Here is a 26,923-nt window from a genome sequence, read left to right as displayed (position 1 = left end):
TATATTATGATTGTACTATATCATGTCCATTTATATGTTGATATAAGAGTTTGTGTGTGCTTTATAGTATTTCTTCCTAACAATGTTGTACAAAATTTATACATAGCTGGGGTTTTCTGTGCATACAGTTTTTCATTACAAAATCAATTTTGTTGATAAATTAGCCATTCAGATTTTCTGTTTTATTTTGAGTCAGTCTGGTAATTTGTGTCTGGCGAGTAGTTTGTTAATTTCATGTAGATTGTTGTATTTATTGGCATTAATTTTAATATATTAATTAAATATTCCCTTATTGTTCCTCGTAATGTCTGGAGGATCTGTAAATCTCTTATTGTATTCTTGAGATTAGTAATTCCTATCTTTTTTTTTTTTCCATGATAATTCTAACTGGAGGCATATAAATGTTTTCATTTTTTTCAAAGAAATATATTTTGGTTTAATTTATAGTTTACCTATATTTTCTCTTTGTGTTTTCTGTTTCATTAACTTCTCTGTGTTTTTATTTGTTTTCTGTTTTCTACTTATTTGGGTTTAATTTGCTCATATCCTTCTAGCTTCTAATAATGGATTCTTAAATCATTAATGTTAGATCTTTCTGATTTTCTGATGGAAACATTTAAAACAAAACGTATAACTCTAGTTACTGTTGTAACTGTCTCCACAGATTTTATTATCTTATGTTTTTGTTTTCACTCAGTTCAAGGTATTTTCTAATTTGCTTTGTGATTTCTTCCTTGACCTATGATTTATTGAGGAGGGTTTGTTTTTGTTGTTTAATTTCAAAGTATTTGTAAAATTTCAAAATACCTTTCTGTAACTGATTTCTATTAATTGAGGGCTGGGCAGATTGTCTATATGATCTCAGTGCTTTTGGAATTATCAAGATATTTCAATTTTGGTGATAGGAACGTGTGCTTTTGAAAAGAATGTACATTGCACTGTCATTGGCTGTGTATATTTGTTTCTTAGGACTGTTACACAAACTGTCATGCAGTGGGTGACTTAAAGCAATAGAAATACAGTCTCTCAGCATTCAGGAATCCAGAAGTGAGAAATTACGTGGTTGCAATTTGTTCCCTTCTGCAGGCTCTGAGGGAGAGTCCATTCCATGCCTCTCCTAGTTTTTGGTGATTGCCAATAATTCTTGGTATTCCTTGGCTTGTAAAAGCATCTTTTCACTCATTGCCTCTATCTTTACATTACCGTTTTTGTGTCTTCTCCCTTTCAGTTCTTCCTAAGGTGAAATGTCATTGGATTTAGAGCTCACCCTATGTAGGATAATCTCATTTAAAAATCCTTACCTTAATCGCATTTGAATATCCTACTTTAAAGACTCTTATGCCATGTAAGTTCACATTTTGAGGTTCTAGGTGGACATGAATTTGGGGGGGAGGCAGGGAAACTGTTCCCCCCACTATAGTGGGTAGGTATTTCATAAAGGCCAATTAGGTCCAGTTGGTTGATGGTGTAGTTCATGTTTTCTCTCTCCTTACTTAATTTTGTCTACATGTTTTTTCATTATTAGGTACTGAGAGGAGTGTTAATATCTCTAACTACAATTGAATATTTGTCTGTTTCTCTTGTGACTTTTGTCAGTTTTTGCTTCATGCATTTTGAACATTTGGGATTGTAATATATTAAGAGGACTTGATCCACTTAACATTGTGAAATGTCCCTGTTATTATTCCTTGTCCGGAAGTCTACTTTCTGATGTTTACAATTAAGTTCACGAACGCATCCTAGAAAAAGTGCTCCATCCCTCATTGCTGAATATCACTACAGTTACCTTTGAAGTACTCCCCTTGGGAAGCTATGCACTGATGCCAGCATCTAGTCCAACTTTCCAAAGAAATTTTGGAACTCTTTTTTCTGGAATGACCATCAGAGCTATAGTTGTATTACCCTTGATGTGCTGAATGTCATCAAAATGTCTTCCTTTCAGTATTTCCTTTATCTTGGGGTAAAGAAAGACGTCATTGGGGTCCAGATCAGGTGAGTAGGAAGGGTGTTCCAATACAGTTATTTGTTTACTGTCTAAAAACTCCCTCACAGACAGTGTCGTGTGAACTGGTGTCTTGTCGTGATGCAAGAGCCATGAATTGTTGGCGAAAAGTTCAGGTCACCTAACTTTTTCACTCAGCCTTTTCAGCACTTCCAAATAGTAGACTTGGTTAACTGTTTGTCTAGTTGGTATACATTCATAATGAATAATCCCTCCGATATCAAAAAAAGGTTAGCAGCATCATTGCAACAAGTTCGCGAACTTGATGGTGAAAACTTGTATCTCACCACTCATATTTCTTTTGGTTAGTGTGCTCATGATATATCTTCTTTTAGTATTTTGCTTTTAACACTTTTAACTCCTCTTTGTCTTTTTATTTAAGATGTATTTATTTAGTTCTGTATTGCCTTTGTCCAATCTGATGAGACTTACATTTTAATTGATGATTTTAGATTGTTTACTCTCAATGTGGTTGTTGATATTTTGGTTTAAATCTGCTATCTTGGTCTTTGTTCTCTATTTGTCTCATAAGTTATTTCTTGTTTCCTCTTTACCTTCATCCATTATCTCTGCCATTTCTGCATTTCTCTGTGTGGTTTATGGCTGTTAGTTTGTTTTTTCCTGATTGTTGCCAGTCATGTTTTCCTGTTTTTTTGCATATCTGTTATTTTTATTTATTTATTTATTTGATCTATGGCTATTATGTACTTTACATTACTGAGTGTGTAGTTTGTTGTTTTCCTTTAAAGAGACTTGGATTTAATTAGGTTCTTTGCAGACAAGTAAGATTCTTTTCATAATTTTTAGGCTATTAAAAAGTTGTCTATTATATCCTTTACACTTGGGCTAATTAGTCCCCACAAATAAGGCATGGCCTTCCTGTGAGCTACACTGAAGCCATCTTGCATTCAACAAGGTTTCTTCATGCTGGCTGGTGAGAATTTGAAGATTCATTGGCTTTCTCTGTGTTCTGCTAATCATTCAGCTTATAACTACTAGAATTGTTCTTTCTCTGAAAGTAGTTCTTCTTTCAGCATCATGGAATTTCACTTTACATATGTACAGATTGATATTCAGTGAAAAATTCAAGATGGACCCTATGCATGTATAGAGAGGTCTTTCCCTGATAGCATCTCCTTTCCAGTGTCTAGTACTCTAAATTCTACACTTTGCATATTATGGCCTAGGTGACCATTTCAACTTTTCTTTTCTCATCATTCCTCTTACTTATTATCTTGCCTTCATTGCCATCTGATGGCTTTGTTTTCTAGATTACTTGAGAAAAGTTGAAACAGTGAGGAGAGAACTTTGTTAAGCTTTTATCACCGTACCTATCTATCCTCAGGCATCGGAGCACACACACTCTCTTTCCTATAATTGCCTTTGAAAGACAGTCTATGCTATTCACAGTGATGTGTGACTACACATGTGTAGACATCATCTACTCTTACCTATTCAGGAACATTGCTCCAATAATGCTTTCATATTTCTCTTAATTCAACAATTATTTTTTCAGCCTACAAATATCCTGTAATAACTTCTTTAAAAAATGGTAATCCGATCACCTTCTCCTCAACCCACAACCCTCTCCATCAATGGCAATTGCTTCCATTTCTCTGCTTCTCTATGTAGATACATTCTTCAAAGGATAACCTACACAATCCTTCTCTATTTCCTCTCCTCTCCTTTGGATTTAGTTCAGTCAGACTCTTGTCTTTACGATTACATTGAAACAGCTTTTGCCAAATTGCCAATAATCTCAAAATTGCCACATTGAGTCTGATCCAGGCTAGTCAATTCCCTGCCCCCAAGGTATTCACCCAATTGTTAGAAATTGATCAGCCTCTTTTTTTTTTTTTTTTTAATACTTCCTTCACTTGGCCTCTAAGGCATTATTCTATGTCTCTCCCCCACCTCATCATCTGTTCTTACTGGACCCCTTTGCTGGTCTCAACTCTCCCGCAACCTTTCATCCTTAGAATTTTCTGTGGCTTAGTTCTTGAACTTCTTATCTGTCTGTGCTCACTCTCTAAGTTGTATCTTCCCATTTCATGGCCGTAAATTCTATCTGCATGTTAATGGCTCCCAAATTTATATCTCAAAGCCAGACTACTCTCTATGTTGCAGGCTTAAATAAAGCTTACTATCCAAAAGATTTATTTTGATGTGTAATAAACATCTCATAATTGACATGTTTTAAACCAAAGTCTTGCTGTTGCTCCAAAATCTCCTTCTCTCATCTAATCATCTCATAGATGGTTATTAAACATTTCTAGCTCCTGAGACCAGAAGCTTGGGAAGTATCCTTGATTCTTCTCTTTTCCTCACAACCCGCCCAATCCATTTGCAACTTCTGGTGGTTCTAAGTTCAAAATATATCCCAAATCTATCTCTTTCCTTCTGCTGCTTCTACTGTAGACCAAGCTACCATAATTTCTCTTATTCAGTTGACATATAGCCTAACTAGTTTTCATGGCCCTTTTACCTTATCCCTCCTTTGCCACTATTTTCTACATTGCAACCAGAGATACACCTTAAAAATGAAAGCATCCTTTTATTATATCAGTCCACTGTCTTCCCTCCTATTCAGAGTAGAAGCCCAATTTTGTGTATTATCTCTTGTTCTTCTCTCCTGCCACTTCATTTGACTGCTTCTCTCTATCCACATTTGTCTCCTTGTTTATAAAACATATTTTCCTTCGGAGCACCTGGTCTTATCTCTGCTGGCCTTTTTAGCATACAGTAAATACTGACTAATTGAAGAAAGAAACTGAGGTCGATGGATTATGTAACTTGGCTAATAAAATACACCAAGTTTAGTGCAGAATAAGGATTAAAACCTAATCTCTTTTCCACAATGCTTTTTCTCTAGACATTTAGAATTTAAAATTCAAACAATGAAGGTATCTTCACAGTAAAAACGCATTATATATTCAGACATGGGATTTATTTTTTATTTTAGGATTAATTCTGCCTTGCAACCTATTTATTTTTAAACACTATCCAAATAATTTTAGTCTTAAAACATCCCTTATGTAAGCATGGATGATGTTATTGGAGAGCTTTCAATAGATTTCTCATGATTGTAGAGATAAATTTTAATTTTGCTGTTTTCTTATTTAAACAATAAAACAATCAACCTAGCTAAAGTTTTCCTCAGAAGAATACTCAAAAAGGAAATACGTGCAGATTATTTACAATGTGGGATTAAATTATAAAGAAACTCATTCAACATAACTGGTATAATGTTGGCCTGTGAGCTATGAGATGTTTTACTCTTTAACTTCTATAAAAAGTTAGCACTGAAACTGTCCATTTGGATGCTACTACAGTTATTTCATTGAGCAAGTCTCCCTAATTCCATATTGCCAGCTGAAAAGAACAAATTGCATTTCAGTAAGAAAGAAATAGTTACATTCTTCCTCAATTCTGCCATAATTCAATTTCCTCTGCTGGCTGAGCCAGTCCACTGCTGACTGATGGCAGGTTGCAACATATGGCAACATGGAGAGAATTTATAAAAGAAGCCTGCTAATGTAACCAACAAATAAACAACAGGAAGACCCAACCGTCAGGAGGAATGAATAAAACTGGCAAATGCTTGGTTAGCAGAGCTGCTCACAGGAAACAAAGCCAAGTGTCTGCATGCATCTTGGTTGAGCATTCGCTCATGGAGCAGAGTGTGTTAATCTCCAGGGCTGTACTGAATTTAATATAAGTTGCAGATATAAGTACTTATTACTAAAGCCTCCATATTCCTTGTGCTCTGGTGATGTCCCAAAATTGAACTACCCAAAACCAAATAGGTAAACTATGAGACTCTTAGCAGAATACAAAATCTAATTATTTCTGCTTTGTAAGGAAGAAACAAAACCAAACATACAAATATTGCCAAAAAGTTTAGAGGTAGAATGACTAGAATTGTGTCTTTTATATCTTACGAGAAATACAGAATTTTAGGCTTCCAAGATTGTTTGGTGTACAGTAAAAATAAGTCTGTGTTTTGCAAATTAATTCGATTGTATCAAACCAGTTGCTAAGTCCCTCTTTCTGTCTTTTAGCATCAAGTACTCCTTTAACTACTTTTCCCATTTCTATCATCATAATAAAAAGATTAACATGTTCCCAAAGAACACACCCACACACAAAGAAAGAAAACAATATTTTAGAAGAACAGATTTTATTTCTTTGGTAATGTTCCTTTAATTCTACCTTTGTCTAATTCTTTAGACTTTACAGGTTAACAAACTGCTTATCTTTTTGACCCAAATTAGAATTTTAGTTGCAGACATGCCATATAGATCTTTTTCTTTTTAAAAACTGTGATGCTTATTCTCATGTGCTTCTTTGCAATGTAGAATTGTCTCTTCTGGCTTCTTAGGTTTTTATTGTAGTTTGAGATTATTTAAAATCATCAAAGTTTCAGATATTATACTTCAAAGACTGTATTCATGATCTTTTTCTATCTCTATTATGTGAATGTATGAATGTACCTTTTCCTTTCATGATGAGGAAAAGGATTATGAGTTGTTGTCAAACGTAGCTTAAGATACGAATCACCACCTGAAGTAAAAGCAAAATAGAAAAATTGAATTTTAGACAAGTAGTAGTAGACTATAGGTAAGTTAAAATTTGAAATGCGGATAGTAGCATTTATTTTTAAGGCTGCAGGTAATTCAAGGGTTAAAGTATAGCCAAGGTTAAAACCACCAATTTGCAAGTTGCATCAAAGCTCTGCATCCCTTTCTGTATCACTGATGAGGACTCTTCAGAGTTTTGATCTTTCCAAGCTTCTCACAGTACATGTGAAACCTAAAGCTTCCTGAGCACCCCAAGCACACACACTACTGGCTGTGGAATTCTTAAGTCAGCTGTTCCCCATTCCCATCCACCTGGGGAGGGATGTATGAAGGAAGATCAAAGCAACAACGTCCTGCATTCATAGGAATCCATGGACAGGTGTGTCAGAGTTTCGGCTTTAGCAGATCTGGGACCTTGAGCTGAGCCATTTGAACCTCGGAAAGTGCTTCATCTTGCATGGCATTCCATCTCAGATATGTCCCTTGTAAATTGCAAATCAGGCTCCTTCATTTGACAACATTCTTCTGTACTCTTATCTTTATATTGCCCTATTTTTCATTATCAGCAGCATAAACAGTAAACTCAAGAGTTGTGAGGTAAGAAAGACCTGTGTATGAATTATGGTATTTTTTTTTTAATGGAATGTACTTTCTAGCTTTATAGAAGAGATGGCAATCCTTACTTCGTGGGCTTGCTTCAAGGACTACACAAATTCAAGCATTTGAAGTGCTTGGTATAGTGCTCTATACCAGAAAGCTACTTTCCTCTCTAGTCTGTTGCATCCTCATACATCCTCAGGAATATAGGCCCTTTGTAAACTAACTGCCCCCGTCCTCATCTTTTTTTCCCAGTAGGTTCTGCATGACCCAAGTTGCCACCAAAATTAGATTTTTCTCTGAGATTTCAGTGTTCCCATGGTCTTCCTAAGTGGAGACTGGCTCAAACGCCCACTTCCTCTCTCTTGTTTTCACACTACATCTCCTTGAATTAATATATAAACATATTAGAAAGTTGATTATTCTACAAAACAATGCACTTGAACTCACTAAACACATCCTCACCACCTACTCTTCGCCAGGCACTGTTCTGTGCAAAAAGGAGATGTTGCTTGCAACCTAGTAATGGGCCAGGGCCTGAGTGCTGTAACTGCTCAGCACTCAGATGCAGCTGCTGGTTGCAATGTCACTGATTCTCTTCTGCTGAACACCTAAATATATTTTTGTTCCATGCCTGGATTTTAGTGATTTTTCCTAACCAGTCAGAGAAACTCTTGCTGGTGTTGTGGATTTATGTATTAACAGGATTTAACTCTAACCACAAATTTGCAAAAGAAGAAAGTAGCAACAACAAAAAATACATCTGGTTCATTCTCAGATGTGTAAAGCTGGTTTGAGTTGCAATAGCGCTCTCTATTTCATGATGTATTTTCAAAAAGGTGGGCCAAAAGACAGCTGAGGATGCTCAGGGTAATTCTCCTCTCTAGGGAGTAATTTTGCAATTAGTAGAAAAGCTGACGATACACTGATTGTAGAAAACCTACAATTTGATTTGATATTTCCATTACCTAGCTGTGATGTCTCAAATCAGTTAATCCTCAAGGCCAGATATTTTTCATCTGTAAGCATTCATGTAATGCTGCCCTGGTCCCTAAATTCCATTAGACACAATAAATATAGATATAAAGCTTTAGGACTTTATGCTTTAACTGGAAGGAGAATATCTTCGGACATGACATAGAGAACAAAATAAAGTGGAATATTTGCATTCTGCTTATATGGTTGTACACTAGGTATTATAAAACACCACAAAGAGAGCAAAATCATTGTTCTCTATTGTAGTCAGGTGACCCTGAAGCTGCTACAAAAAGTTGTTGGGGGAATAAACTTGAACAAAAAGGGTTGCTATGCATTTTAAAGTGTAGATGATCAAAGTGAAGTGTAAGACATCCTTATAAAGATAGACATATGATTAAATGCTGCTATGTTATTCTATGAAATCAGAAATCTATTGCTGATATCTTTATGTTAGATCCACAGTTATTTCCTTTGAATTTAAAACATGTAAGAGTAGATTTGCAGATGAGCTGCTCGGACTTTTGTTGTCTGGTATAATCACTTAGAAAGCAGGTAGCCTTTGTGGGCTTTCTGACTGCTCCCAGTGTTATATGATGTGCTTTCATCATTCACTTCCTCTTACCGCCAAACCAGATTCTGTTTCTTTGGTATAAAAGATAATATCCTTTCTATTAAACAGGAAAGGTCATTTGACAACAAAATTTTGGACAATGCCCAAATGCCATTCCTGGCGAGCTGCCAACATTATGGGAGAAACATTGAGCGTCTTCATAAATAGTCAATGTCAGATCTGTAATAGGATTGATTATAGTTTGCATTTATGGAGGCTCTTCAGTGCTGTAAATTCCCAGATTTGCAAACTTTACCTGTCATGAAGGTGAAAAACAAACCTGAACATAGCAACCCTATGCTGGCACACAGGGATTTGATAGACTGAAGTGTTATATTTAATTGAAAATATAAGGGATTGTTAAGTCAGAAGAGTACAATTATGTGAATTGGAATAGTGCCAGGTTTCTCATTCTGTCCTGGGGGCATTATAGATTCCCAAGAAGTGACCAGCTTGCCAGCACTAAGGCTTACGTGTGAAGGATACCAGAGGAGCAACTGGTCACTGGGGACAGTTATAGAGAGAAAGGATTTTAGTTCTTACAGTGAAATGGCCCTTGTCTAGATAACAGTACAATCATAGGGTGAAGTGACCTAGAGAAAAGCTACTTGCGTAAGCACTGTTTCTATTTTATTCTTTTGTTAAAAATCTCCTAACTGAATATGAAATTTAGCTTAAATTATACAAAGTGAATTATTGTCCAAATAAAAGTAATATGATGTAGGATTGAGGATAGAATTCTGAATAACTAACCACGTCAGATGAACTGCATGTATTTCTAACTAGCTGCATATATTTCAGGCTAATTACCCAGGTAAGAGACTCGATAAGTTGATTTTGTATTTTGGTGCTGAAGAAAATAAATATGCAAGAGTAAAGGAGATGGGCAAGGCTACAAAAAGTACCATCATGTAGACCATGATCCCAAAATGGCAGTTTTATTGTTACTAATATTTGCATAGCATTTTTCTATTTTAACATTTACTTGTACATGTTATTGTTTCCTTTTCCAGGTCTTTGATAGAGAACTTTAAATGAGTTCACATGTATTGAGTAAAAAATGATAATACTGATACAGTTTTACATTTTATTCCATTTCATTCACAAAGAAGCAATGGAAGCAAGAGGTTGACTGGCGTGTCGTACTGTATGTCAAGAACCCCAAGCTGGGCTCTAGTGTTTCCACTATGCAATTACAATTCACATAGTTCCATTGTATTGAGAGGCATTTGCTATTTTACAAAATTCTTTGCATCCTCACGCATGCCTTTAAGTCTCTGGTTCCATCTTTGTTCTAGAACACTAATCGGAGTGCTTCCATAAACACTCTTGTTATTTCATAGCATTGCCTCCTGCTGTTGGAAGTCCTACCCACCATTGTGACTGTAATTGGAGACAGGGTCTTTGGGTGGTAAACCAGGTTAAATGAAGTCATAAAGTTGGAGTTCTACTCTAGTAGGACTGGTGCATGCTCAAAAGAGAAGTCATGTGGGGATAAGGGGGCAGCTACCAGCCAGAAAGAGTTCTCACCAGAAGCAGGTCCCTGCCAGAACCTTGATCTTGGACTTTGCAGCCACCAAGACTGTGAAAAATACATTTCTGTTGTTTAAGCTACACAGTCTGTGGTATTTTGTTATGGTAGCTCAAGCACAGTAAGACTTCACACCTATTCCTTCCCTCCCTTATTCTCAACCATGACTGTTGTGATTTACAAATCAGAGATCCCATTATTCTGGAAAATTGCTAATTAAAAACAAACATCATAATCAAGATATGAACTCTTAGTTGGAGACAGAATTTACACATTTGTACACAGTTTTCTTGTTGTTGTTTTTTTTTTACTTCTAGGCTGGACTTATAGAACCCAACAAACTTCTCAACAACATTTCTCTGTGTGTTGGTTCATAGGATTTCAGTGGTAGGAAAGAAATACAATATGGAGGTGTTCTAGAAACTGAAAAAAATCAGGAATCGATGTAGCACGTACTGTGATAGAAATTGCGTGTGGAAGTTGCATTATTCATACCCACCTATAGCTGGGACTTGCGACGGGAGGCATACAGTCCACCTCCCTATACCTTCTTAACATCAGGCTTGGTCACTGACTGGTTTGGCCATGATCAGGAATGTGAACAGAAACATGAACAGAAGTGACAGCACAGTTTTTAGCGAAATTTTAGTACCCACTGTTGGTTTTTCCAGTTTTCATGTTCATTTCCCTATGGGAAGAGAATAGTGTGTCATGAGTAGGGCTGTTTATCAGCCTGATCCTGAAATGAGAAGATGCATATAGAAGAGTCACAGCCAACCCATAACCACTGAGCTGTATTGGGAGCCACAGAGACTTAGGACTTTGTTACCACAGCCTAACTTACCAAAAGATAACTGATACTGTGTATTACAAAGAGTCTGGAAAGCTACAAGGTGTGATCAAAAACTATGGTAATGTTTAAATTAAAAATAATTATTACAGTACAAGACACATTACCATTAATCTTGCTCAAAATATTCCCCCTCACTTTGAACACATTTATCCCATCATTCTTGCCACTTTCTGAAGCAGTTCTGAAAGTCCTCTTTTGTGAGTGTCTTTAGTTGTACTGTCGTGTCTGCCTCTGTCCTGCATTGATTAAAAACGTTTACCTTTGATGGTCATTTTGACTTTGGGGAAGAGCCAGAAGTTACACGGTGCCAGATCTGGTGAGTAAGGTGGATGAAGATACACTGTAATGATTTTATTTGACAGAAATTGCTGTACCAGAAATAATGTGTGACATGGAGCCTTTCCATTGTGATCACAAAATATGGTGAATGCTGCTGCCGAGTACCATGCAATGGAAACACAGGGATCTTCAATATGGAAAGCGGCACGTCAAAACTTAGTAACAGTGTGTGATAAGTTTCAACTTGTTTGGGTGCAGTCAGTTTGGTGTGAGCTATGGTTGAGAGAAGGTGCATTTTAAAGTGTGCCATAAATCATCCTCCATCATGACAATGCTCTGTGCCACACATGGCTTATGGGACGGCAATTTCTGTCAAATAAAAACATTATCGTGTGACCTCATCCACAGGATCTGGCACCATGTGACTTCTGGCTCTTCCCCAAAGTCAAAATGATTCAGGACATCGAGGCTGCCACAACAGTGCAAATAAGGACACTTACGAAAGACGACTTCCAGAACTGCTTCAGAAAGTGGTAGGAACGATGGGATAAGTGTATTTGAAGCGAGGGGTAGTCTTTTGAGGGCGATTAATGACAATGTGTCTTTTACTGTAATATATATATATTTTCATTTAAACAGTCACCGTATTGTTGGATCACACCTCATAGATCAGATCATGGAGGGTCTTGCACACTAAATGTTTAGACTTGATCTTATTGGCAAGAGGAAAAAAGAACACAGAAAGGATTTAAGGAGGAGAGTGTAAGCTTTATTTTACTTTTCTTTTGTTTACTTGCTTATTTTTGTTTAGTATATTGAAGTAACAAAAGAAAATTTTTAAAAAAACTTAAGTAGTACTAAAAAAAGTCTTATAATGAAAAAGAATGGTACCCTTTCCTAAATGCTGGTCCTATTTCCCAGTGGCAAAGAATTTTGATAATTTGTTTTGCAAATTACATCATATTTTCACCTTATTTCTTAAATATTTGTTCATAATGCTTTTTTCATTAATACATTTTAAACATTCTTTTTATTGTTTTTACTTGGGTAGATGTGGCAGTTATTATTATTATTTTTTTTAATGGCTGAAAAATCTTGAACTTGCCTCCCGTTGAGAGATAGAGTCTGTGTCCCCTCCCATTAAATCTGGGCCAATTTATCCCTTGCTTGTAACCAATGCACAGTAGCAGAAAGTGCATGACTTCTGTGGCTAGGTGTGGCCACATGAAAATGTGTCTCAGATCTCTTGCTATGGAGAGGCTGAAAAAGAAAACCCAGCCTCTGCCCTCTGGATCCATCCCAGTGTTCACTCTGAAATGACACTTCCCTTGGGCTGCTCTCAGCCAATGACTGAATGCAGTGGGAAACTAAGGCAGGCCACTACCTACCAGATTTGGACTCTTTTAACAGGCAACTTTGGCGAAAAGACTCCCCGTCAACTTGCCAGGAACCTTCTTAGATCTGTTCTGCAGTCTCAGATTCTGCCTAGTCAACCTTCCTTCCTTTCCTCCCTCCTTTAAAGGAGTCAGACCTGCCTTGCCATCAAAAATTCTCACTGCCTCTCCTGGCACACTCCACTTTTTCCCTTACAGGTTTATCATCCAATAAATCTGTTGGGCATCTAATTTATCTTATTTTCTGCTCCTCAAAGGAAACAAACTAACCACTAGGTCAGAAAAGGCTATGCAGGTCCCCTCTCTTTTTGGAGGTCTGGTGCATCAGGTAAGAAGTCTGACAACCCTCACACTGTTATGCTGAGAGGAAGCCCAGAAATCATCAAACATGGGGAGACCATGTGAAGGTTGCTTGTCCCAGGCGAGGTCTAAGCTGATATCCGGGATTAATTACCAGGCATGTGATAGGGAATACTGCTAGAAAATCCCAACCCTCACGTGACAGGAGATGCTGCTAGATGATTCCAGCCCCCAGCCATCAGTCATCCCCAGCTGTTCAGCCTTCCTATCTGAGGCTCTAGTCATTGTATATTAAAGGGAATCATTCCTGATATGCCATGCCAGAATTCACACACAAAATCATAAGCATGATAAAATTGTTATTATTTTTAATTCAAGTTTATTGAGGTGACAATGGTTAGTCAAGTTATATAGGTTTCAAGTATACAATTCTGTAATAACATCACATTGTGTGTTTGCCACCCAGAGTCAGTTCTCCTTCCATGAAGTTATATTTTTAAACAACTAAGATGGAGTTGGTATTTGTGAGGATGTGTCCTTTCTAGGAAATTTTGCAATCGTATCTTCCAGATACTCTAGGCGTGAATATGTGACTATTTCTGATGTTAGTTTTCGGCATTCAGTTTCTCAGAAAATGTATATATGTGAACAAGTTCATGGTTATATATATTTTTTCATCCACAGACCTCTATACTAGAGACCTTTACAGAGACCTCTACTAGGGCAGTTATAACGTTAGCTGACGTGCTCAATACAGGACATTTTTTTTTTTTTTTTTTAACTCAGTGTGTTTTCAGGTTATCTGTTGCTGGAAATGGAAGTAGTCACTAAACTTGATAATTGATTGATCAAAAAACGTTTGGTTGAAAATCATTTTCTCTCAAAAATCATTATTCTATTGTCTGTTAGCACTAAATATGGCTGTTGAGAGGTCTGATTATGTTGAAATTGGTCTGTTTTTGAAATCTTGCCCCCGCTTGGCTTCTTCCCTTTCACTGTTCTACTTCCTGGTTCCCTTTATAAATTTTCCTGGGAGCCTGCCCTTAAAAAAAATCACTTACCATACCTCTGGTTCTCAGGGTTTGCTTCTTGGAGTTACACCTAAGCTAGGTGATACAGTCAAATGTTTTATTCTCTAAGAAATGGGCATTTGTTTCAAAGAGGGATGACAAAGCCATTGAGGGACAGGGAGGTCACACTAAGTAAAGCCTTGATCCTTGAAGTACATCGTGTCTGGGGAGGAGAAGAGCAAACAAAGTTTCATTTGAGAAGGCCAAAGAAGTGCATCTTAAACAGAAAACATGGGTATCTTTCCACCCTTCCTCAGACATCTGCTTTTATGGTGACTTTTTAGCTACTCCCATCCTGTAAACACAACTTGGACGTCTTCTGTTCTTGTCTCAACTTCTGGATAGCCTTTGAATTCCAATGGGTTATTGTTAATAAGGTAAGTATATTATAAAGTCTAATCAAATTATTCAGTGGCTTGCTTTTTATTTATCAAATAAAAGATCACAAGCTTCAGATACAAGAAATTTATTGAAAAGCTTTCGTGTGTACCGAAACACCTACTTCTTCATTTTCCTCAGGACATTAATCTATTCATCATCTTCTCTTTTTCATATGTTCAGTCCCTGGCACCTTATCACAAACTCATAAGCATACAATAAAAACAATGCTTGCTTGTACGAGTGCGGTAACAAATTATTGCCACTTTCCCAAGAGGAAAATATTCGAAGGTTCCACTCTGAACTGTGTTTTCAATATCCTTCATTTGTTATTATCTTCCTTTTCTTCTCAGTGCACATAGTTGCATATGGAGATATTATCCCCACTGTTCATTGAGATTCCTGCTGTGCTTGAAAGCTAGTTCCTGACAGTCACTTGTGTGAGAAGAATCTAGGGCTCCAAAACTATAAAATGCTTGCTCAAGAAGAAAAACACTTATATGTTTCATTTGTACCATCATCCAGCATTTCCACAGCTGATAAAATATAGAAAGAAGGCAAACAAAGGATGAGTTTCAGCATAACTTTTTGGTGTCTGTGCAGACCTTTCACTGGGATACATTTCCCACTTGACAAGTGGTACATTCTGCTCAAATACTACTGAGGTGGTGAACTTAAGCTTGAGTGCATGACCCATCTCTCAGACCTGGGGCTCAGAGCAGCACCGTTCAGATAACCATCTGCGAATCTCATGCTGGAAATCTCCTCTGTAATGTCTTTATTAACCTGTGCGTCTGATCTGCCCACTTGGAAATTTCTGTGCATGATGAAGGCTGAGATAATGGAATGAGCCCTCTGCTCCTCATGTTTTCTAGGGAAATTGCTCACCTGTGTCTGAAAGGCTTCTAATGGGCTCTAATTATAAATTTAAGAAAACCATATTCACATCAAGAAATACCATTTGTAATCTTCTCTTAGATTGGAACCCTTTTTAGTTTTAGTTTCCTTCGAGATTTGATAACAAATACATGCGAAGGCTTCTCATTACAGAAGAAACTCTACTGGCAAATTTCCAATGTATTACGAAAAATGAGAATCTCTTCTTTGTACTAATTATATATAACAGTAATTAATGGTCAGGGACTTGTGTGATTAAGTAGATTTCATATGTAGATTCTTCTCTAAGTCAGTACACCTGAGTATTTCCAGTTTCTAAACACATCTACTTTCTTAATTCATATTGACCCCATTTTTTTTCAATTATACTTCCAAGTATTTGAAGTTCTCCAAAGCTTATCTATTTTATCCTCTTTCCAATTCACAGCAGAAGCCATGTCAAGGTAATTAACTTTGATAATCTATTTAGCATAAAGTTATTAGAAGCGAACAGAGAGCACAATAACTTTCCAGAAAAATCCCCTAAATTCTTTAGTTTCTAAATTAGGGCACATGTTACCATCTTCAAACCTTACATAATATCTATTGTGAGTAAACTGATTGGAGTTTAGATGGATTCTTTAAAAAGTTTCATTTTTAGTGTTGGAATGAAGAAATATTTTGAATAAATTAAATTTTAAAATTCCAGAGATAGGTTTAATTGCCGGGTTTTAATGGGATAGTAAGTACTTTTCAGTCAAAGATTGTCTATAACTTCAACTGTGTAATACTTTCTACAGTTGTACAGGATTTGATTATTTTGAGTCTAAGAGAAGAAATCCACAACTTTTTGAGAAAATCCTCAACTTTTGGTTACATGACAGTTTGTTTTAGGTTTCTACTTCATACGTTTGCTTCTTGATATTTACAGTTTCTTTTGGTGAGGCCCTTCATGGATATGTTAGTTTGGTTTGGAAATCTTCATCCACTGACTACTGAGATATTAGAAGGAAAAAAAAAAGGTTTTTATTTTCAAGCACATTTTAAACATAGATCAGTATTTAGAAATGCTAATAAAATAATGCTAAAGGAGGTAACTAGGAAGACTTCCAGATAATGGCTACCCTTCTACCCTGTTTCCCTGAAAATAAGACCTACCAGGACAATCAGCTCTATTTAATGTGTCTTTTGCAGCAAAAATTGATATAAGACCTGGTCTTATTTTACTATAAGACTGGGTATAATATAATATAATATAATACTGGATCTTATATTAATTTTTGCTCCAAAACACATTAGAGCTGATTGTCTGGTTAGGTCTTATTTTCGGGGAAACATGGTATGATTTAAGTTATCTTTACAGGGGATCCCCAATAACTGAATATCAGCACATTCTTCTTGAACTGGGGAAGACTAGCTTCCTTCATCACAACCAGAAAACTAATCCATTCTCTATGACATTAGCCAAATCAAAAGAAACTTTTTTTTTCTTTTCTGTCTTTCTTTTTTTTGTTTTTGTCCTTTGTGTTTAGAACATTGCTAGGGTTTTTGGGAAGAGGAGAGGGGGAGTTTCCAAGTGAGAGCGAGAGATTGATTAGAAAATTAAGTCCAAATTCTCTTATCCCAGATCTTCAAAGAGGCAAGGGAATTTATATTCTGTAATGACTCTGTGTTTTTGCTTCCTTTCCCTGACCCATCTTAAATACTAGATATAATATATTTTATAGAGGAAAAAAGAAATAATCTGATGATATCTCTACATTTACCCAAACTAAAAATATGTACATCTTTTGAAACTTTGCATGACTGTTGTTGGCTTTTCTGTTGGATCTATTATCTGTACCTTTGATGTATTAAAATGCAATGTGACAGTAGAAAATTTCCTTCTAAAAAAATTTCAAGCTACAAAAAAAACTTCAAAAAATAATCCGAATTGAGATGTTTGTGCTACCCAAGCTAAATTAAAATAATAATTAAAATTGCTAAATGTCTGCATTAAAATCTAAGGGTGCATATTCACACATATGTAGCTGATTCTACCAATTTAAATGTATTCGAGGTTATAGGAAGTTAGTTGTGAAGATACAGTGTTTGAGAATCTAACTTTAAATGGAAATTTGATGCCTTCTTTTAGCATGAAATGCTGCCATTCGGCCGAGGGAAGAAGGAAATAAACAGAATTTGTTGCTAGCATGTACTCAAATTGGAACCTAATTTCCTTGCCATTTTGTTTAATGCTGTTCCAACTGGAGGCATGAAATGAGCTGGATGCATCATCTGAGGATGGCAGCTTCACAGGCATCCACCACCCTGCTAAAGGGCTTTGCATGTGTTTGTTTATTTTTGTGATTGTATTTTTCAGTGTACAGATGCTTATCCCGAACAAGCTTTCTACACTGGCAAGCAAAAATGAATGTACTTCGAATGTGTGTGTGTGTGTGTGTGTGTGTGTGTGTGTGTGTGTGTGTGTGTGTTCATATTGACATACTTTATTAGGAAATTAAAAACTATTTGTTGATGGAAGTGGGGCGGGGGGATCTGGTGATTTTAAAAGAATAAAGATTAACTGGATATGATTAATTTTCAGTGAACAAATTCCGGTTACTGCCTGATAGATACCTGAACAAAATCACTGAATAATGGAAACTTGTGTAATATACAAGCAATCTGTTGTGGGAAAAGATAGTGTTTACATGTTGAAAATGTTAATGAGCAAATGAAGGAAAACATAGTTTCCGTTTCCCGATCTCTGGCAGGCATACACAGCCAGTGAGTTTCTCTCTTGAAGTCCTCATTCCTTTTCATTCATTTATGTTATCGTATAGACATGGTCATAAATACGACTAAGCAACTCTATGACATAGATAGGCACCCATCAGCAGCAAATCTGTGTCTGGAACAGTTAAAAGGCTTGTTGTCTGGAAGTTGGAAGGAAACTACAGAGACAGCAGGGCAAACTGGGTGGACCAGCCGTATGGGCAGAAACATCTTGATAAAAATTTGGTAGCACTTTATTTTATAGAAATACACTCATATGTCTCACATTTCTCATGTATGGTTTGTTTTGTGATGCGAGTTTTTTTCCTGAAATTTGTGAGGCTGTCGTGCCAGCCATTTCATGTACTGGTCTTAGTTTTTCCTCCCAGCTTCGTCCTTCAGCATCCACTCTGCCATCCCCTTTTCCAGAAAAACAAATCTGATTCATAGTGTCTTGAGTCACCTCTAACTTACTCAGGCCATTTTCCTCACCTATCAAATTTCTTCCATTCTCTATCCCTGTACATAAATGTTGATTGTATTGCCCTTCCTTCACGGAATTTTCTCTAAGAACCTTGGGCAGAATTGATTTATCTGTTCTCTCAACCCCAACCCCACCCTTTTGTTCTTTTTTCTTTTTTTTTGTAGTGTGTGTGTTTATGTGTAGTGTGTTGATGACATGTTGGTATATTAGTTTTCTTTTGGCATCACAATAAATTGCCATGCATTTAGCAGCTTACAGAATACTAATTTATTCACTCATGATTCTGTAGGTCAGAAGATCAGGCATGTGATGGTAGTGATGGATTTGCAGGTTTATACGTACCCCCAAATCATAGAGCTTTTTTTTTTTTTTTTTTTTTAAAGATTTTATTGGGGAAGGGGAACAGGACTTTATTGGGGAACAGTGTGCACTTCCAGGACTTTTTTCCAAGTCAAGTTGTTGTCCTTTCAATCTTAGTTGTGGAGGGTTCTGTTCAGCTTCAAGTTGTTGTTCTTTCAGTCTTAGTTGTGGAGGGCGCAGCTCAGCTCCAGGTCCAGTTGCCGTTGCTAGTTGCAGGGGGCACAGCCCACCATCCCTTGCGGGAGTCAAACCGGCAACCTTTGTGGTTGAGAGGACACGCTCCAACCAACTGAGCCATCCGGGAGCTCAGTGGCAGCTCAGCTCAAGGTGCCATGTTCAATTTTAGTTGCAGGGGGCACTGCCTACCATCCCTTGCGGGAGTCGAGGAATTGAACTGGCAACCTTGTGGTTGAGAGCCTGGGCTCCAACCAACAACTGAGCCATCCGGGAAGCAGCTCAGCTCAAGGTGCCGTGTTCAATCTTAGTTGCAGGGGGCAGAGCCCACCATCCCTTGGGGGACTCAAGGAATTGAACTGGCAACCTTGTGGTTGAGAGCCCACTGGCCCATGTGGGAATCGAACCAGCAGCCTTCAGAGTTAGGAGCATGGAGCTCTAACCGCCTGAGCCACCGGGCTGGCCCCCAAAACATAGAGTTTTAACATCATGAAATATGTTAAATATAGCTTCTTATGCGTCAATCATACCTCAGTATGGGCTTAACCAAAGTTCAGGCACAGAGTTTCTCAGCTGGTCCTCTACATGGAGTCTCCCAAGGCCAATGTTAAGGTATCCTCAGGGCTGCATTTCTTTCTGGAGGCTCTAGAGTTGCATTTGTTTCCAAGTTTACAGAAGTTGTTCACAGAATTCAGATAAATGTGGTGGTCATAGGACTGAGGTCCCCATTGCCTTGCTGTTTGTTGGTCTGAGGCCCTTCTCAGCTTTGGGAGGCGCCCACATTCCTCGTCCGGTGGCCTCATTGCTCCATCTTCAAAGCCACCCCAACAGGTTGAGTGTGTCTCATGCTTTGAATCTCTCTGACTTCTCCTTCTGCAGCATCTCTTCTTCCTCCAGCCAGAGAACTTTCTCTGCTTTTAAGGGTTCATATGATGAAGACTAGGCTCCTCTCTACACTCCAAGGAAATCTCTCTATTTTAAGGACCATGACCTTAATTACATCTGCAAAATCCCTTCTCCACTGTACCTACGTTTGCATTTGATGAAATAACCAAGGGACAGGCACCTTGGGGGACATCTTTAGAAATGTGTCCACTTCAGCCATTACCACACAGTTGCCCTCTATCCTGTATTATCTTGCTTTGGCCCCAGTAGTATCTTTCTGAATTGGCTTTCCATGCTCCTTTGGAGTTAGTGTTCTTGGTGTGAATTAAATTGTGCAAAGGAAATCCTATATTCAGATTGAAAAATACAAGACAGAGGAAGCCCCTTCTGTCCCCCTTTATAGCTCCTTGCACATCAGCTAGTAAGGCAGCCATTTTCCTAGGTGTCAAGAAATGGTGTGGGGTTGCATTGGCTTCTTAATTTGACTCTATATTCCTGGAATTATGGCTTCAGTTGGCTTCAGTTGCCTAATCTGTCACTTCATCTTGCCCAGGGTGCTATGGCAGTGGTGGCAGCTGTAGACCTTAATGAAACAGTCCCTGTTCTGGTCTTAGAAGAGGTGGCTTCCCTAATGAGCCTGTTCTCTATTCTTGAAGTATTTTTAAGAGGCTCAGACCAGACCATGCTTCTTTATGTCTTATAGGATTTTGTAAGAGCCTATTCCCCTGTTTTCTTCTTTATGCTTGAAAGCATTGCAATAGTTTATGGTTCCTCCACTGAACCCTGCCTGGCACAGTGTTTAATCCTAGGAATAAGTACAGTGTAATAGACCCTTAAAATATGTGGCTTTGGATTAGTGGTCAGGTAACAGGTATAGAGAATACGCTGTTGCAGGTCAGGACCTTCTGAGGCCTTGACCAAACGTTTATTAAAATTGTTATCTACAATAACCTGGAAGGGAAATGCTCCTGAGTGCCTGGAGCTTTGAGGGAAGTGGTTATATAGAGCAATAACGTTGGTATACCATACCTGCTTCTGGCTGTTTTTAGCAAAGTAAAATATAAAACATGATCTGTCACAGGCAAGAATTTTCGGATGTGTGGGCAGAGACAGAAAGATCTGGAAAAATCCAGAAATTTGGGACTTCATAGGGTTGAAAAATCTATGATTGCCTCTGTGCCCCAAGAATCACGTATTAAGGCCAAGCAAGGAAGCTAGTAAATATGATAGAGTTAACGTAATTGTAAATTCCAGAAAAGAAGTTTTGAATGTAGATAGTGGCACATGGAATCAACTGCTAGCAAATAGAACAGATGCCTAGCATATTGTGACATAATTGTGTTATTGAAGAAATCACAATTCAGAGTTGGAAAAAATCTGTGTGTTTTTTTTTTTTTTCAATTCGCCAAACAGCGCTCAAGTTTCTCATCATGAGCAAGCAGGAAATGGCCAATAAGGTGGACAGCCTCTAGGGAGAATCTCCTAACATCCATTTTTATATATGTCCATAAGGGATGAAAAAGAAATAACCTCCAAGAGGGCAAAGCCATGGGCAACAGAAATGTATTGCTCCCAGAATGCTCAGGCAGGGTCTATGTGAGGAACCCATTTCATTTCCAGGAAAGGAGTTTTGCAATTCTAGCCCACCAGAATTTTTCTTCACTAGTGACTAATTATTACTGAGTCTTTAATGCCCCTCCCTTTTTGAATGGCAATTTTAATCATGTTTATCTTGTTCCTATTCCATCAGGCATCTCTCAGTTTAAGACTTTCTTCTGAAATCACATAGGTGAAGTGAATTATTTTAAATCTCTTAATCTAAGCATATTTTTTAATTAATAGGGAACAAAAGATCAGTTTTTTATCTCAGTTATTGTTCCACTTTAGAAACATTGTAGTTTTATATTCAATTGCATATTTTATACAAGAGTTAAATTATCCACTTCCTAATGTAACCAATGCAGTGTTATGAATAAATTTTAATAAATGCTTTGAATTATTCTATGACTTTCATATTCTGCCAAATTTCTGTAGTTTGTGTACATCATGCCAAATGTTTCCTCCTTATTCCTTAAATAATTAAGAAATAGTAATACAGAAGCCTAACCTTTAGGCAAATCCAAACATCATTATAATGAACCAAAATTTTTTTCTATTTGCATATTAAATGATATTATCTTGATTATTTGGTAACTTCTGCAGTTCATTTTTCTCACAAACTATGGAAATCAGGAAATATTCTTTGACTCAGCAAGGGTGAATTGATAGGAGCTTTTATACCATGACACCATCACTTTTGGGAACATGAAAAACTTATTTTTATCATGGTAATGTCATATTCATATCTTCTATAAAAATCTTGAAAAACTGTTATTGAAGTTATTAATAAAAGTAATATCTATAATACATTAACTACAAATTTGTAACATCCTGTTAAGCATATTTAGTGTTATTTATAATCTACTAGTACTTGAATATTATTTGAAATAACATAATAAAACACAATTTAATACTTTCTAGATATGTAATATGAATCTTTAAAATAAAACAAGTATAAAGAATAAGAGTAAATAGAAATGAGAAATCATTATGAAAGGTAAGAAAGATAGTTATTGTACAGCAAATACACTACTCTGAGTTTCTCTGTGACTCCCCTATACATGACGTATGACAATTAAGTTCACGAACTTGTTGCAATGATGTTGCTGAACTTTTTTTGATATCAGAGGGATTATTCATTATGAATTTGTACCAACTGGACAAACACTTAATCAAGTTGACTATTTGGAAGTGCTGAAAAGGCTGCGTGAAAAACTTAGACGACTTGAACTTTTCACCAACAATTCATGGCTCTTGCATCACGACAATGCACCAGCTCACACGGCACTGTCTGTGAGGGAGTTTTTAGCCAGTAAATAAATAACTGTATTGGAACATCCTCCTTATTCACCTGATCTCCCCCCCCCCCAGTGACTTCTTTCTATACCCAAAGATAAAGGAAATATTGAAATGAAGACATTTTGATGACATTAAGGGCATCAAGGGTAATACAACAGCTCTGATGGCCATTCCAGAAAGAGTTCCAAAATGCGGGTGGACTAGGCACGGGCGTTGGTGCTTAGCTTCCCAAGGGGAGTACTTCGAAGGTGACCATAGTGATATTCAACAATGTGGTATGGAGCACGTCTAGGAAGAGTTCCTGAACTTAATTGTCCAACCTTGTGCATAGAAAATTGTAAAATAGACCTCCATGGATTACAAAATTATCAGCGTTTGTTATTTTATATTCCTCTCCAACTTTTCTCACACCTCTTTAGGTGAAAAAAAAAAAAAAAAAGATCTAGACATCTTGCTCAGACCACTAAGCCAAATTTAGCAGTCATTGTTTTACAAAAGGAATTGGTTATCTATGCTTTCATATACACATCTCACAAAAATTTTGGGAACTTTGTGAGAAAGTCATTTGTCCTTGAATTTTTTTCTTCTTGCCTAGTAATTTTACAGTCAATTATAGTCAATATCCTTCCTGCTTCAGTGTTTACATTTGAATATTTATTTCTCATTGCTGTGGATTATATTATTTTAACCAGGAAGAGAAGTCACATGCCATCTCCACTCCTATGCCTCTAGAACACCAAGAAGAGGAAAGCACATTTAAATTAATGACATTCTACTAATTTCTTAGGAATTGGGGTTGTTTTCTCACTTAGGTAAGGACAATGGGCCTGAGTCTAAAAGATTATAAACTTAATATATGTATTTGTTTTCCATTGCAGTCTAATAATTATGGCATAAAGGAAAGATGTTACATCAGATTGTGAAGTACATGGTTAGTAATATCTATGATTCATTCATTCATTACAAGATATTTACTGGACTCCTGCTGTGTTTTATGTATTATGCAACATAATGGATACAGACCATCAAAGGGATTGTCACTCATTGTTTCTCTTAAACACTGTGACACAGGGGTGACCAAGGCCCTGGGACTGTCCTCAGAGAACAAATGGAACCGAGAATAACAGAATAAGTTAGATGCTGTGTTAACGGGACACGGTGCTAGGGAACATAAAAGGGGCTAAGAGATTTTAGAAATGGAGAGGGAGTGGAGGAGGTAGTGATGTGTAAGAAAAGTTTTGCAGAGAAATAGAAACTGATCTAGGTAGATTGAGGCAGAGAGGATAATGTGAGAGAAGGAAATTTGATGCCGAGAAACTGGATAAAATACAATGTTAGTGTGATGAAAACATTTGGGGTAATAAAAGATCTAAAATTATATCCTGAAGAAGCTGGCCTTCAATGTATAGGAACATATTTTAAGAAAGGGAATCATATGATCAAATATAGTCAATTTAACCATAGTTCATGTGCCATGTAGTACCAAATAACTATGTTAAAAGACAGTGTGTTGTTTGCTGGGCCAGCTAACTAAGTTTATGTTCAAGGTGAAGACTGTGTAGATTCTACTATAGTTTAGCTTAACTTTCCCAGGTTTTTACTATTGAAACCTATGACCACAGCTAAAACTCCGAAGAAGTGGGGGGTATTTTCCTGTTTCCCTTCTTGAGTCTCTGCTCAATTCAAGTTTATTCTTTTGTGCAAGGAAATGATTGCTGAGTCTCATCCTGCAGCCTTGGGCACAGCTGGCATCTGCAATACCTTGGTACGCGGCCAAGAGCCATACAAAGATGTAATGTACCAGCGGCTTAAAAGTGATTTCTCCACTCTCTGAAGTCTCTGCTCAACACAGTGTAGTGAGGCTCAAAAGGGAACTGAAGCAGTCATTTCTGCACACACACCCATAAACCTGCACCAGGGTTTCCAGCTGAAGATTTAGGCTATTCTAGTGCCTGATTTCTGGAATCGTATCAGATCAATTTTTTTTTTTCTGTAATTACTATCTCTGTCATAATATTTGCTGCAAGGATTGCATTCACTTTACTCCTCTTAGGCAAATCTATGAATTTGTTTATTGACGGTTGTTTAGAGAGGAAAAAACAATCCCTATGCATTCAGGATTGTGGTTTGTAAATGCTGTACCAGTGCGATTCATTGTTCTGGAGTTTCCTGGTGAGGGAGAAATTTCTTGTGGGTGTAATTTTGTCAGAACTCTGGGAAGTGCTTACTTTTGACATGTGAGACATCACAGCTCTGGGAAAGAGCTGATTACCAAGTTATATTTGTTATGGCTTTCCAGGTGGCTGGGTATTTCTAAAGCATCCTGCTCCTCACAAGCTGTACTCACACTGTTTCTTTAGAAGACTGAGTCTACACCACATAACAGCATGCAGAGGAGGGCTGCCAGTTATGCAGATCAATTACACTTCCTAAAGAGGAGAGTCAGGAAGGCGGTAGAGTGCAGTTGTTCCACTCAGTGGTTATTTCGGATCCTCCTTGGACCAGTCATGCTTCAACAAAGTTACTGTGGGCAGTTTGCTAGACATTTAAAATCTGATTTCAGTAATCTGTAAAATGGGGTTAGCACAAGCTCCTCCACAGGCATGGTTTTATCCTGTTTAGAGTTTTTTCAATGTATGTAAATCATTTATCAGTGTCTGTCACACAATCACCTCTCAAAAATTAATTGCTATTATTGATGTATTTATTTAAGATCTGACATAAAATCTGTTTATGTGTGCTGACAAAATCAGAAATCTATAAGGTATTGGAACATTTGCTTGCTTTGTAAAGCCAGATATTGTCCATTTGCATTCCTCATTTTTCAGAAAAGGGGTATGTCATTGTATCTATAGTCTACATACAGAACTGATGCATTCCATGCATTGTTCTTTTTGAAATAAAAACCTTTCAGACAAATGGACAATTTTTGTTTACTTCTTTTGCTCAACTTGCAGTCTACAGTTAGTTTTATTACTTCTTTTGAAAATTAAAGAGTAGATTCCTAAAATTTTGGCAAAGAGATACACCAATTCTAACCCATTAAAACAAGTTGGAGCTTTTTGAAACAATCCCTTAAAGACCACAGCACACATTTGTTAAACTGCTATAATTACTATTAATTTTGATATCATTTTGATATATACCACAGGGTATCTGGAACTTGACTTTATTGATGGGGTTAGTGGTGTTTAGTTTTTGCAGTGCTGTGCTTGGTCAATGGATTTAGAACTAGAGAGTTTGCATTTAATTCTTAAGCCTGTAAATCTGTGTGAGTGTTTAAGCGTTGAGTATTTAAATACAATTAACTTGCTGGCTAGAATTAGGCAGGCTTTGATTTCAACAACAATGTCTTTGTGCGTTTCCAGTTGGGATTGTATTTTATCATACTGAATAGTATCGATCACGTCAGTTGGGTGATTGGCATGAACCATCTGGAAATAATTCATCTCATACTCAGCACTACTTAGCCCTTGATCATTCATCACTGGATGCAGAGCATGGGTGTCTGAGATTATCTTGCTTCTTTTTTGAGTGATAGCCGTACTCCACTTAAATGAAAAAACAGTGAGAGGAAATCATCAGACTTTCCTCTCAGACATTCTGGGGAGTTGTTACCCAAATTACTAATCAGTCCTGAATAAGGAGTAAATAAATGTTATAGAAATCATGATTAAGATGATATAACCAGTTGCTATTTAAGATTTGAAATCTAATGTAAATGTAATATCAAAAGGGCAAAAGGAAGGATCAGAATTGTACAAAAAACTAACAAAATGAGCTACCTTCAAACACATAATGACTTTATTAGTATCAATTACTTAATATCCAAATATTATATTTCACCAAAGCATCATGTAGCCTGTTGATATTTTGGAGAAATTTAGAGAATATAATTGCTGAACTTCTTTTTTGAA

Source organism: Rhinolophus sinicus, chromosome 3 (genome assembly GCF_057876585.1).
Source record: "Rhinolophus sinicus isolate RSI-liver-muscle chromosome 3, RSI-T2T, whole genome shotgun sequence".
Taxonomy (NCBI): Eukaryota; Metazoa; Chordata; class Mammalia; order Chiroptera; family Rhinolophidae; genus Rhinolophus; species Rhinolophus sinicus.
This window is presented reverse-complemented; position numbering follows the sequence as displayed.